Source organism: Elephas maximus, chromosome 24 (assembly GCF_024166365.1).
Source record: "Elephas maximus indicus isolate mEleMax1 chromosome 24, mEleMax1 primary haplotype, whole genome shotgun sequence".
Classification (NCBI taxonomy): domain Eukaryota; kingdom Metazoa; phylum Chordata; class Mammalia; order Proboscidea; family Elephantidae; genus Elephas; species Elephas maximus.
This window is the reverse complement of record NC_064842.1, coordinates 42733393-42746156: the sequence shown is the minus strand read 5'-3', so window position 1 is coordinate 42746156 and position 12764 is coordinate 42733393. Positions and strand designations below refer to the sequence as shown.

The following is a 12764-nucleotide window of genomic DNA, read 5'->3' as shown; positions in this document are numbered from 1 at the left end:
TTCCTCAAATTATTTTTTGGCTTCCCCTAGTGTTCCTTTGAGAAGCCCTCCCCAAATCCCCCGCTGCCCCCCATGCCGTCTCTCATCACTACACCCCTACTACAGACGCAATGCCTTTCCATGTTTCAAAACCTGTCTTGGGTTGCTAGTCAACTTTTTATGTGGGAATATCTTCACTCTTCAACTAAATTACAAGTTCTTTGGGATCGGGGTTATGTGTTATACTGTTTCCTACCCTCTCATCCTGAGCATTATGCACAGTGCCTGGCATACCCATAAAAAAACTCATTGCCGTGGAGTTGATTCTGACTCATAGCAACCCTGTAGGAGAGAGTAGAACTGCCTCATAAGGTTTCCAAGGAGCTTCTGGTGGATTCAAACTGCCGACCTTTTAGTTAGCAGCCAAGCTCTTAGCCACTATGAGCTCTTAACTACTACACCACCAGGGTTTCTGTCTGGCATACAGCATGTTCTTAATAAAAGTTTGGCAATCATTTCACCATACAGCTCTTCTTTTGCAGGCCTGGCCATTATGAATATGATCTGCCACCAGGGGGCAGCAAATTGTATCTCTCTGCTCACAACCCATCTGTAGACTTGGGCATCACTGTTTAAGACAAATTTGACTTTGCCCAGATGCATGGTAGGTTGTTCTTCAGTGGCTCACTGAGGCATTTTGTGGGGAGAGGTGAACCTCAGCCTGGAGAGGCAGAGCTGAGACTCACTGCCAGAAAGTGGTTTCACTACAACCCCCATTTCTCCGTATGTGCAACACTGAGGGTGGCTTAAGGGACAGAAAGGCTTATGGATTGACCTGAAGTTGGGGAAGAGAGCAGTGACCCACAGTACTGAAGGTCTTGGCCTAGACCCTGGGATATGCTCAGCCTTTTTTAGGAAACAGGAATTATGGAGAAGCCATACGAAAACAGTGTCCTCCCTCTTCCTTGCTCCCCACATGGGCCTGGCCTCCCCTCTTTCAGTACCACCAAGGCTTAAGTACAGCAGCAGTGGTTAGCAGATGGGTGGCATGGCAGTGCAGGCAAGAACAGGGGTCTGAGGCCCAGGTTCGAGGCCCTGTTGTGCCATTTAGCAGCCATCCCATTTTGGAAACTAACATTTTTTCTGTTTCCTCACTTGTAGAATAGAGATTAACAACAACAAAAACTCAGCTCACCAGTATGACTGTGAAGAAAATGTGTGTGAAGGCCCTTTATAAACTGTAAAAGGCCCTACAAAAATGGTTATTTATGGGAAACATGAAGTCCCAGACATGCGGCGGTTGCTTAAGCCTAACCTTAAAGTCATAAGCCAGGAAAGCTCATGTAAAGGGTGTGAAACGAACTAGCCAGGTTCCAGCTAGTTTCCCTGAAGACCCAGTACTCATGGTACAATGTGACACATCCAGTGGGCCGCCGTTATTTCAGGTGAGCCCATTTCCCTTCACAACTAGATGTAAGTGATGACAGTAACTCCCTATACCTAAAGAGCACCCTACAATTTATAAAGTGTTTCCACTTGCATTACCTCCTGTGGTTGGTAGGCTCTAAGATGACCCCAAATGATCCCCACCTCCTGGTATTCATGCCCTTATGTAATCCCTTCTCCTTAAATGGGGGTGAGACCTGTGACTTATTTCTAATTAACCAACAGAATAGAGCATATATGATGGGGTGTCACTTCTGTGACTTGATTACATAAGATTTTGACCTCCCTTCTTGCTAGTAGACTGTCTCCCTTGCTGGCTTTGATGGAGTGAGTTGGCATATTGGGGAGGTCCACACGGCAAGGGGCTGAGGGTGACCTCCAGCTAACAGCCAGCTGGGAACTGAGGATCGCAGTCCAACAACTCAAAAGAAGCTGAATGCTGTCAACAATCACAAAAGTGAGAGTGGAAGTGAATCCTTCCCTAGTTTAACTTTCAGATGCAACCACAGTCCTAGCAAGCACCCTGATAGTAGCCTCAAGACAGATCCCAAAGCACCAGACCCAGCTAAGCCATGTCTGGATTCCTGACCCACAGGAACTGTGAGATAATCAATGAGTGTTGTTTTAAGCTGCTAAATTTGTGGTAATTTGTTATTCAGCAGAAGATAGCTAATACACCTCCTCTAAGCCTTTCAAAACCCTACCAGGCAGGAGGTGAAGCCAGACTCATGAAGTGATTTGCCTAAAGTCATGCAATAGCAAGTGTCTGAGTCAGGACCCGAGGCCCTGTGCTGTAGGCATTTCATCATACCATCTGCCTCCTGGTTAGCTTCCCAAGGACAGAAGAAAGAGGTCCTTATGTCCCTTCCTAAGGCTAGCAGATCTGGGACAGAATGATTCAGTGGTGGCCAACTCTGCCACTGGGGATGGCCAAAGAGATCAAATGGGTTGCCAACTAAAGACTCCTGGGCCTGCCCTCTGACTGTGATTTTCAAGAACTCCCTTCCTCACCCAGGTCCCAGATAACCTCTTCCGGGCGGGGGGGCGAGGGGGCAGCCTGTGCCTCGTACTTACGTGAAACAGCTGAGCAGCGATGATGCAGTCACACAGGCTGGGCCTGAGCAGACAGCAGTTGGCGGAGCGTCATGGCCAAGAGCATCAGTTCCTGCCAAAGAAGAGAAGGGATCAGTGAGAGCTGGACAAGGGAGGCTGAGAGGACAGCAGGCTCACACTGGCACCTGGTTATGACTGGACGACTCTGGAGTGGAGGTCCCCAGTGGGGGTTGCTTCTTGACCTCTGTTATGGATTGAATTGTGTTCCCCAAAATATGTGTTGGAATCCTAACCCCCATATATGTGGATGTAATCTTGGTCAGGAACAGGGTTTTGTTACGTTAATGAGACCATATCAGTGTTGGGTGTGCCCTAAACCTAATCAGTTTTGAGTTATAAAAAGAGCAGATTAGACCCAGGACCGAGCACGTACTGGGGAAGATTGCCAAGGAACCAGGGAATGCAGGGCCTGTAGGAGCTGAGACAAGGGTCTTCCCCCAAGGCGGACAGAAAGAGCTTTCCCCTACAGCCAGTGCCCTGAATTGGGACTTCTGGCCCCTGAACTGTGAGAAAACAAACTTCTGTTCTTTAAACCAACTCACCTGTGGTATGTGTGTTACTGCAACACTAGGAAACTAAGACAACCTCCACGGTTACCTGAGTACCCAAGGCCCCCAACCTAAGAACCTGGAGACAGACCTGTCCTTGTTTCCCTCCCTCAATGCTGCTGTCCTGAATTTCTTCCTGTCCTACCCTGGGAAGTGAGGATCAATACGGGGAGTAAGACCAGCTACCTCCTTTGCACTCCCTTAGAGACTGCAACCGCCCAGCAAAAGTGCCCCCGTTGCCTGCATAACTGGCCTCTCTCTCCATGGCCCCACGTAACTTTTTCTCAGACCCTTCCCCACTTTTCTCTGGGCCTGTTCCTTCTTTCCAATGCCCAGAGCTGCAAATCCTTTCCTTTGTTCCAATATCCTGACTTCCCTCAGGCCAAACAAACCAACTGGACAGTTCAATAAATAAGTTCAGGTTGATGAACTGATGGAAGTGGGGAGGCAGGAACTTACAGAGACATTTAGGAATTCAATGTAGGCCAGTTACTGAGGTCCCTTCAAACCTGAATTCTTTAAATATCTCTTCAACATTATCTAGAGGAGAGGTTGGGCCTTACATTGGAAAGAGGGGAGGGGCTAAGGGAGGGAGAGGTGGTTAAGGACACCCGCTGGTGATGACTCTCAGCCTCTTCTCAGTTGTCCTGAGGAGAGGAGGCCCCTCTGGGGTGTGTGATTTTATTGGGAGGGAGCCCAGCCATTCACCAGATCCACAGAGCTACCTTCTAAGGAGACAGGGCTGACCAACTCCAGTGGCTCTGCCTAGGTCAGAAGTTGGAGGGCAAAGGGCAGACATTAGCATGCCTCAAGGACTGATCCTTCTCTAAGTTCAGCAGGTCTCAGGAGCAGAGTTCTAAGAGAAGTGAGAAGTAGACCGAGGTTCTTCTATGAAGTGGCTCTGCCCTCACCTTCACCTCCTTTCTACAGCTAGACCTCTCAACTCCTACTGTCTGGGCACTCAAGCTTCCTCTCTCAAAGCTGCTTTCCTCACTCTCATTAAAATGTATATCACATGTAACTGGATGTCAGCGCAGATTCTTATTTAAGTTTTATTTATTTATGTGAAACTATACACAGCCATACACAGCCATATACCATTTCAACAATCTCTACACGTACAACTCACTGACATTGATTATATTCTTCAAGTTGTGTGTTCTCATCATCCTTCTCCAAGTTTTTCCACCACCATTGACTTAGACTCACTGTCCCCCAAACTTCTCATCTAACCTTTCAAGTTGCTATTGTCAATTTGATCTCGCATAGATAATTCTTTAAAAGAGCACAATGCTCAAGCCTACCTAAGTTCTGACTGAGGTGCCAATAGGTAGAAATAGGAATACAAAGTGAGTTTGAGTCAGGTGTCTTCTCCCCACCCTGGCATGTACAGACTGCACAATGAGAATGTATGAAAACCCTTTTCAGAATTCCGTGAACCCTTTCATCCAGTTTGTGAAATATAGATGGGTCAGTAATTTGGTGAGGTTTTGGTGAGGAAGGTTTCTTTGGTGAGAGCAGATGCTGAGCTATGAATGCCTACCTCCAAGCCCAAGGGATGGGATGCTACTTTCTAACCCCAAGCCTACTCAGGCAACCTGAGGGGAACCACTCCAGAAGTTTGAAAATGTGCTCATGGCACCTGCGAGACTGAGAGGATGGCCCTAGGGCCATGCCTGAGAAGCTGGAGTGGGCTATGGACTGGGGTTGGCCTCACTGAGAGAAGTGCAAACGGCCTTGGTGGCAGAGCTAGGAGAGCACTCCTGTGTCTGGTTGGACTGAACTCCCTGAATCTGTCGGGAAGGGCTGCAGGGGTGTTCCCAGTGGACCAGCTGGGGGCTGTGGAGAGCTGGCTGGGGGCTGGTTGTCTTCAGTTCCGTTCAATAGTGCCACCTGGAGGGGAGAGGAGATTCTAGCAGGAGAGGTTGAGCAAAGAGTTACAAGGGATTGCTGGAATAGAGATGATGTGCTAGCCTGGATTACGAAAACTACAGGAAAGGGAGGCCCAGTAGAGAATCTGCGAAGAGGCCCCACAAAAAAACTCACTAAAGCAAGAGCCAGTTTTAACCTCCTCCCACACTCAGAAAGCTGAAACCATCAAGTCATTATGAACCTACAATTTTAATCGAGTTAGGCAGTGCAACAACAGGTAGTGGTGGTACTGAGGCTGAGAGCAGAGGAGTGTAGACAGCAGAGGGATATGGGCCGCCTCCCCAGCAGCTTCCAGCCTAAAGCAGATCTAAGCTTGGGGAAAGGAGATTAACACTGTCAGATTGGGTGTGTTTTGATTAATACTCAAGGCTGGCATTCTAATTTCTAAATTGGGGGTTTTCTAATAACTTAAAGTGACTGTTAGACTATCACCTAAGCGAAATGAAAAAGCAATGTAATCAGCCTGAGTTTTTAGCTAGGGTCAGGGCAAGGTTTCTCCCACTGAATACAGTTTAAAGTAAAGGGATGTTAGGAGAAAAAAATAAATAAAGTTGCTTTTTGATCACAAGCCCTGTGACATGGTTATTTAACATTCCAGTTACTTACAGAAAAACGATCCACAGGAATGCAAGGACTCTAAAAGGCCTCGCCCAATATCTTTATTTTATAGATGAAGAAACTAAGCTCAGAGAGGACAAGTACTCTGGGTAACCACACGCAGCGAGACAGGCAGAGCTGGAGGGGTGCTGGTAGTGGAGCCAGGGCCCTGCCATGAGGCTGCTGTTTCTCCTTCTAGAAGCACTGCACTTACTTAGCCAGGAGTGAAGGGTCCCCTGACACCAGAATAATCACCTGAGCCATAGGTGCGATCAAATTGACAACAGCAATTTGGGTGGGACGCTTAGGGGGCAGTGAGTTGAAGAAAATAGTGGCAGAATAATGTGGTAAAGGGTAGCAAGAATGGTAGCACAACTTGGAGAACGTAACCAATGTCACTGAATTGTACATGTGGAAATTGTTGAAATGGTGTATCTTGGCTGTGTATACTTTCACCAAAATTAAAAAACAAATAAATAAAAAACCAGACTTCAGGGAATGCCTCACACCTACTGAAGCAACAGCTGCAGTGGAGGGCCTGGGAATCTGTGTTTTTAACAGGTGTGATTCTTACCATCTGGCCCTTTTGGGAAATGATGCAGGAATGAAAGACTCTGGTAGGACTTCAGGCTGGAGGTAGCAGAGGAGCGGTGACCTTGTACAGCCTCAGGTATCATCCACTACCCATGACAAGACTGGCTCTGGGCTCTGTGTCCTTGGGGCAAGGAGGCCAGAAGGCAGGAGGAGAGGGGGAGCTCAAGGAGAACCAAAAGCACTCGGTGTCAGGCTGGGTGGGATGGGAGCCACCCTGATAGGATGGGCTGGGAAATGAGCCTCCCACTCCTCACAAAGCCAGGGGCGTCTGGTCTCTCTGAAGGGCCCCTGCGCCCCAGTGACTTCAGCCTCACTGAAACAGGGTCATCTCCTCTCACTGCCTGGTGAACACTGGTAGGAGATGCCAGCCGCAGCTGGCAACAGCACAAGTAATTAATGATCCGGCGGCCCCCTGCTCCCTGCTCGGTCCCCTTCGGAGCACAAGTTAATTGAGTGGGGCCTAATTTTTTTTTAAGCACCAGCTGATCTCAATTTTTTTCCAATTCAATTAAGCCTTCTCCATTCATTTAGTAACGCATGAAAATTGACACAGCAGGTTAGCAGCACCAGAGCAAAGCTTTTTTCCTTGTTACCTGTCTTCCCAGACTGTAATCCTTACGCAACGCTGCAGAGGGGAAAGGAGGAAGGGGCTCCTCTTCCTCTGACTGGTGTACTTATTATGGTCATAATCAAGCGTGAGCCTCCCAGGATGAGAATACGAAGAATCAGTAGCCAGACCAGTTTCTTTGCCCCAGATGGGTAACTACTGCAGCGAAGACGCATGCGCTGTTTAAGAAACAGTTCCCTCTAGAAGATACATGGAACTCTTGCAAATAATCAAGAACAAAAAAGAACCCTGATGTAATAATGGGCAACGGATATAGACAGGTGGTTAACAATAGGGGAAACTCAAAGGGCTAACAAGCATATGAAGAGATACTCAAACTCACTAGTACGCCAAGAAATGTACAATGAAACCACCATGAGCTATCACTTTGTACCTGTTAGATTAGGGAACAGTAGGAAGCTGAATACACTGCCAGGTGTTGGTGCAGATGTGGGAATACAGGACCTTTGCTGGTGGGGGTGTGGCTGGGGCAGCCACTGAGCTGAGCGACCTGGCACTACTTAGTCATATTAAGTACACATGTACCATGATACAGAAATTCTGCTCCTGGGTCTGTGTCCAAAATATTCTCAATGCATCCTTTAGGGGTCAAATATGAAGATGTTGATCACTGTGTTGTTTATGGTGGCAGGGAACCTCAGTGATCATCACTGGGGAGTGTAGAGGTAAAACCAGGTAGATTCACACCATGGAAGATAATGCAACTGTTGAAAGCAAAGGGCTAGATGTACCATAGCAACGCACGGCAACAGGGATCGATCTTAGCACAGTGCTAAAGGGGAAAAAACAACAAAAAACCAGATTGAGAGGTATAATAAAAAAAAAAAAAAGAAAAACAAAAACACTGACATCAAGTCAATTCCAACTCATGGCCACCCCACGTGTTGCAGAGTAGAACTGCTCCTCTCTTCCGTTGCACAGCTGGGTGGGCTCAAACCACCAACCTTTAGAAGCTGATTGCAAACCACTGGCAGCACCTTAAAACACAAGCATACAGAACAAGTCACATGTTTAAGGGCACATACAAAACAACTCAGACACATACACAAACTGATACACATTAAACATGTTAGTTAGAACGACTCCTAGGGAGGGAGGGATATGGAAGTGAGAATTAAAAAAAAAAAAAAAATATATATATATAATGAATAAATGAATGAAAAAGTAAAATAGGAGGGGGCCTTGCACCGATGATGAATGATACCATGCTATGAGCGGAGGAGTATAATTAGCCTACCCTTCTACATTTGAGGTCCAACTAGAACATAATGAGAAAAGAAAGAAGGGTGCCTGCCACCTCCTCCCAGGAGCCTTCTAGGACTGATTTAATGCTGTGCATTTCTGTTTGGCCTCCCTGTGGTTTGTCTGTTCTCAGGTATCTGTGCTTGTTGATACACTGGTCCCTGTGAGTGCATTTGCCTCCTTCACTAAATTACAGGCCGTTTAAGGGCATAGACTCAGATCTTGTGTCTTGTGTCTCCACTCCAGCTGCCTGGTATTCTGCACATTCTAGATGCTGGAATGACGAAGTCTGATGGGAAGGTTACTTTGGATGTGGAGTGCTGTCCCAAGACACAGCCTTCCATTCTGGTCTGCTCTGCTGTGGACAGTGGGAAGAGCACTAGGCTGGGAATCCCAAGCTTTGGGTTCAAATTCTATATTCTACATTCATTACCTGGTGACCCCAGTTATGCTTATAGCCTATGCGACACAATTGGACTTAATCATGTATCATCTTAGATGGGTGTGGGGTATTCTGTGCAGAAAATGCATGTCTTTTTTTTTTTTAAGGCCAGGGCTCTGCATCCCACAGACCAGTGATCACACAGCAGGTGCTCAGAAAACACCTGATAAGGGCTTCCCTTCCTTCCTTTCATAACAAAGTTCATTGCAGTTTTCCTGTGCTTCATTTTGTTTGATCCTCAACCAGACATGCCAGTTTTTTAAATTTATTTTACAGATGAGAAAACATACATTCAGAAAGGTCAAGTGATTTGGCCAAGACCACACAGTTATTTAGGAGAGAGCTGAGATTTTAGGTCTTCAGGCTTTTCCCTGGCATAGCTGTGCAGCTTCACTTGCTGACCACTTGCAGGAGGCATGGGGACACCATGGCCTGGTGTTGTGGGAAGGGGACCGCTTACCCTTTTCACAAGATGCATTCGTATGTTTGGCTTTCTCTCCATCTGCTCTTGATATCTACTATTGCTTGGGAGGTGTCCTGAGATCCCCAGACAGGAGGCTTCCAGCTAGATGACTGCTAAACAGGCTTGTTTGGAAAGACAGAAGAGTCTGTGGAGTTTGATTCTCCTCTCTGGCAAGATGTCAACAGGATGGCAGGAATCCAAATAAGAACACGGGCAGTTGAAGGGATAGAGGGTTTGCTCCCTGAGGCCAGATGGAGACAAGGAGGGGCATGGTGTCAGGCTAAGGAGATGGCCAAAGTGGGGTGGCTATCCCGGGCTACTCAAGGGACCTGAGACTTGTCAAAATCAGGGTAGCAAGAAGCAGGAGGCTTTGCTCAAGGATTTCCAAGGGGGACAGAATCTGAAGTAAAGAGATAAAATTATACCAGGGAAAATTTAGACCAAATCCAAGTCTTACAGAAGGACATAAACAAGTGCAGCAGGGAGACTGGGAAACTGTCAACGACATCGTCCAGGGAGGTGCGGGGAGGCTTAATGAGCTGCTCTCCTCTCCTTTCCTCTGGCCATGAGGGTTTGGCTGGTTTATCCTGCACATCAGGTCTGACTGGGCTGTGCTTCAAGCTTGGTCAGGATGAACAGGCAGCTTCTGGGTTTTTGGGTCTTAAAAACTGCATCAGGATTTATTGAGAATCTTCAATCGTTTCAAAGAAAACATTCTAAAATGGGCAAAAGTGCCCTGAGGAACACTCTCAAGAATCCACCCCAGGCGATCAGGTAAAGGAGGAAACAGCCTTTGCTGTGTGTGTAGATGGGGGCTGCACTCCATGGAAACTGACGTGGAATGTCTACCAATGGGAGGGGGCCTTCCAGTGAAGGCTCTGAAGCAAGAAGGAGTCGTCCTGGGGCAGGATCACAGGGGGCAAGCTCAGTGTGGCACATGGCAGAGCCTGGGAGGAAAGGATCCGGACTGGGCCAGAAAACTCTTTCCTTAGCCACCTGGGCTGGAATGTCCACTCCTACTTAGTGAGCAGAAATGGGAAATTCACATCCAAACTTAAGCCTTCTATTCTTAATAGTTACACACACACACACACACACACACGCTCAAGTCACCTGGTCACTACAATACAAATGGTTCCTATCCCACATTATGAGTTTAATAATTCTCAACTAATTCTTTGGGTGTCCTTGTGATGTTCCAAGTTAACAAACTCTTCTAAGAATTGAGCTACTTGACGATTAGAGTCAATATTCTGGTGTCTAAACAAACAAACAAAAAACCCCAAAATAAAACAATTGCCTTTAAGTCCATTCCAACTCATAGCAACCCCATGTGTGTCAGAGTAGAACTGTGCTTCACAGGGTTTTCAGTGGATGATTTTTTGGAAGTAGATAGCCAGACCTTTTTTTTGTGGCACCTTTGGGTAGACTTGAACTGTCAAACTTTTGGTTAGTAGGTGAGAGCATTAACTGTCTGCACCACCCAAGGACTTCATTCTGGTGTACAGAGGAAGCAAAACTAAGTAAACAGCATCTGTATCTCAATGAATCTTATCTCTGACTGAGTTACATCCTATGATTTCTCTGGCAGCGGGACAGTCCTGTGATAGCCCTCAAAGGTTCATTTATATCAACTTGCATCCTGTAGATGGGGCCGTGCTGATTCGAAACTGCAGTTTCTAACTCTTCTCCCAGAAGTGGAAACAGGACAGGAGCCCTATTTCATCTACTGGCATCAGAGGGCTAAAGGTGGATGAAAACTATGTGGCTAGACTACCCACCATGAGGGGCCTCTAGAATAGGCTCATTCAGATGACCCTTGCTCTCTTACAAAAGAACAGGCTAGGATGGTTGAGAGTGACTTTACCCTTCTTTCGTGTAAGGGGAAAACATACTAAGCTATAATGTTGTAGACTTTTTCCTCCTCTGCTTTCTGCTAAACTGTGTCTCATCTCCTGGACTAGGTAGATTTGGGCTAAAAAGGAAGTTGGGAGGTACCATGCTGTTTGGATTTATATAGATTAGAAAGGTCAGAGTAACTGACCTGAATATACCTAGACAAGGAGAGGAGAGGTGGAGAAATCCAAGAGCCAGCGCAAGAGGAAATGGAGAAGCGCTCTTGAGAGATGAGAGAGAGGGAGATTTGAGAGGTACCTGCCATGCTTGTGAGATACAGAAGGGGACAGAGATGGGGAAACAGGAGTTTAAACAGATTTTTATGTTGTTGAAATGGCAATTTTTTTTTACATACATTTTACCACAATAAAAAAGTTTTGTTTTTTTTTTTAAATGTGTTAATGAAATGTCTACCTTGGGATTTTTCCAAAATATTCAATAAAGATTTTTTAAAAATAATTTTTATTGTGCTTTAAGTGAAAGTTTACAAATCAAGTCAGGCTCTCACATATAAACTTATATACACCTTACTACACACTCCCGTTTACTCTCCCCCTAATGAATAAGCCCGATCCCTCCTTCCAGTCTCTCCTTTTGTGACCGTTTTGTCAGTTCCTAACCCTCTCTACCCTCCCATCTCCCCTCCAGACAGGAGATGCCAACACAGTCTCAAATGTCCACCTGATACAAGTAGCTCACTCCTCATCAGCATCTCTCTCCAACCCATTGTCCAGTCCATTCCATGTCTGATGAGTTGTCTTCGGGAATGGTTCCTATCCTGGGCCAACAGAAGGTGTGGGGACCATGACCACTGGGATTCTTCTAGTCTCAGTCAGACCATTAAGTCTGGTCTTTTTATGAGAATTTGGGGCCTGCATCCCCCTGTTCTCGTGCTCCCTCAGGGGTTCTCTGTTGTGCTCCCTGTCAGGACAGTCATGGGTTATGGCCGGGCACCATCTAGTTCTTCTGGTCTCAGGATGATGTAAATCTCTAGTTCATGTGGCCCCTTCTGTCTCTTGGGCTCATAATTACCTTGTGATCTTGGTGTTCTTCATTCTCCTTTGATCCAGGTGGGTTGAGACCAATTGATGCATCTTAGATGGCCGCTTGTTAGCATTTAAGACCCCAGATGCCACGCTTCAAAGTGGGATGCAGAATGTTTTCTTAATAGAATTTATTTTGCTAATTGACTTAGATGTCCCCTGAAGCCATAGTCCCCAAACCCCTGCCCTTGCTCCGCTGACCTTTGAAGCATTCAGTTTATCCCGCAAACTTCTTTGCTTTTGGTCCAGTCCAGTTGAGCTGACCTTCCCTGTTCAATAAAGATTTTACATTGCTTTCCAAATACGGTTTGCATATTAGACTTGAATTTCTTTGAGTGTGGCACCTAGAAGAGACCAGGGCCATGGGGCAACCTTTTTTTTTTTTTTTTTCCTTTTGTGTGTTATAACAACAACGGATGAGAACTTGTCCAAACAAAAAGAAGCCATGGGAATAACCAATTACTCTTTCTCTGAGATAAACTAAAAAAACAAACCTGTTGCCGTCGAGTGGATTCCAACTCATAGTAACGCTATAGCACAGAGTAGAACTGCCCCAGAGGGTTTCCAAGGAGTGCCTGGTGGATTTGAATTGCTGACCCTTTAGTTAGCAGTTGTAGCTCTTAACCACTCTACCACCAGGGTTTTTTTCTCTGAGATAAGAGGTTGCCAATTTAGGTAGAGTTGAAAAGAAACAGATGTGTAGATTGGCATCTATGAGCTTGATAAATTTTAAGCGTGTGTGTGTGTGTGTGTGTGTGTGTGCACTAGCAGACATTTTTTTCTTGAGTGAAGGTGCATAGCTTTCCTCAGGTATCAAAATTCTGTTACTGCGGAAAGGTTA

General features: G+C 46.2%; 1 protein-coding gene across 2 annotated transcripts in view; it reads right to left on the bottom strand.

The window, feature by feature from the left end:
- The window catches only part of FAM163A (family with sequence similarity 163 member A), an 83093-nt gene that overhangs the window by 6161 nt on the left and 64168 nt on the right, over positions 1–12764 (bottom strand). For both annotated transcript variants that reach the window (XM_049868449.1, XM_049868450.1), the window contains exon 2: positions 2500–2590. The gene's annotated coding sequence lies outside the window, so the exon portion shown is untranslated. The remainder of the gene's footprint in view (positions 1–2499; positions 2591–12764) is intronic.